Source organism: Aplysia californica, unplaced genomic scaffold, assembly GCF_000002075.1.
Source record: "Aplysia californica isolate F4 #8 unplaced genomic scaffold, AplCal3.0 scaffold00032, whole genome shotgun sequence".
Lineage (NCBI taxonomy): Eukaryota > Metazoa > Mollusca > Gastropoda > Aplysiida > Aplysiidae > Aplysia > Aplysia californica.
In genome coordinates, this window is record NW_004797302.1 from 641,400 (window position 1) to 643,597 (window position 2,198).

Sequence of the window (2,198 nt, forward strand, 5' to 3'; positions counted from 1 at the left end):
AAACACACACACACACACACACACACACACACACACACACACACACACACACACACACACACACACACGCACACACACACACACACCTGGTCTTTCCAAAATAGCCTGGCTCGGTTTCTCAATGTGCTTGTATGGTATTTGAAGCTTGATTTTTTCTCTGAAGCTAGCCATGGACCTTTTTAATCAGATTAAATGCGAATGTTACGTCTATCTCCGACAGGATCTAGACTAATGAGTGTGGGGCTTTAAAACATCGGTCAACTCTTAAAAGTGGGCACTTTTTTCACAAACGAGATACAGATTTTTTCCCCTTGTTTTCAACATTAATCAGAAATATTTTCCTGCCTCTACCACAACTACATTATTGTTATGCTAAATCAGTGGGGTGGGGGGTTCTATTAAAATGTTGGTGAATGTTACAAGTAGTTTGAATCTAGTATTTATTACTCCGAAAAGGCTAACGTTTACATAATATACATACACTTTAAACTGAACTTGCTGTAACAAAACAGGGCCTAGTGCCACAACTTGTGAGAGATCATAATACAAATTCAGAAGCAAGGTTCTCTAACAGATTGGATCCAAATTCTTTCCCACCGTAGCCTAGCAGAATACCAACAGAGGTATTGGCGCCCCCGTGGAATTGTGTTGGAGATTGAATGCTACAAATTTAAAAAGAACGTGGGGATAAAGTAAAGCACAAAATGTCTGTGGAGTTTCAATTTATTTTAAACAGATGAGGTTTTGACGCGTGACCTGTAGGTCCAAAATTAAAAAAAAGTGATTTTTCCCACTCTCTTTTCTCGTACTAGTGCAGTTTACAAAAAAAGGCGCGCTCCTATGACCTTATGCAGTTGCGAGCGCCGTAAAACCCCAAACCAAACTAAATAGTTTACTAAATGAATGTTGTAAGGCTAACTTTTATAATACTCTTGGGATAACATTAAAGTTGTAATCAGTAACTAACCTTAAATAAATCCTGCAGAGGGATCCTCTCTATCTCTAAAGTCCACATTTCAAACGAAAACATTTCCTCTCTTTCTGATACAGATGCGAGAAATCATAATAATGTGTGTGTTGCTTCGTGATGAAAGCAGGCGTTCGTCGAAATAATTCTCGCTGGTTTAACATTTTTACATCGAAATTTTGCTTCTTCTTTTTTAGCTCAGCACCTCTTACGCCCATTCAAAAACACATTTTTGTGTGTACTTTACTGGGGAAAAAAATCCATTGATTAAAACCACTAAAAAATGTAAACTTGCAGTTTCCAAGGACTCTCAAGCTTTAGAAGTCATCAAACTTTGCTGGCCATTTTCTTGCTAATTTTACCACTGAAACCAGGTGACCCCCATCTCCTTCAGTCGTAAATATTTCGACTTCTGTTCAAGATAGAAGAGTCTTTATTTCATCAAAAGCAAGACAATTGATCAGAGATGAGGTCGAAGAAGACGTTGGCGTTGGATTGGACACACTTTCAGGAAGTCAAGCACCTGCATAACAAGGAAAGTGTTAGATTGGAACCCACAGGGTAAAAGATTGAGGGGAAGACCACGTGGAACCTTTAGAAGAGTCACAGAAATGGATGTAAAGAACAGTGGGACGACGTGGAGTGACATCAAGCGACTAGCCCAGGATAGGGAAAGGTGGAAAGTGTTTGTTTGTGGCCTATGTCCTGATCCAGGGTGAGAAAGGCAATGGTGATGATGAAGACAACTGAACAAGCTTTAAGATGATTTCAATAGCTCCACATACCCAAAAGTTGACTAGCGCCCCATTCTACAGCGTCGCGACACATAATATATGCCTTGAGAAGTCTCGAGATACCAACAGTGAAAATACCCACCGCATTTACTTTCATTAGTGTGAAGTAGCAAATAAATTCTTTATCTGACTTCCAGACAGCATCTTATCTTCCCGCAGAGCTCATTTGGACTGTGGCATTCGTAGATCTTGAAATTAATGAGTGGCACGCCATACTCCACGTAGATAAATGTCGTTGGCCTCGATAACCGAGAACATAAACAAGGAGAGATATACAAAGGTTTAAAAAGAAAAATGTATATATGTGTGTGTATGTGTGTGTGTGTGTGTGTGTGTGGAGGGGGTTATATTGTATTTATAGAAAGAATGGGAAAAGAGAGCTTGAGAGAGAGAGAGAGAGAAAGAGAGGGGGGAGGGAGAAAGAGAGAGGGAGAGAT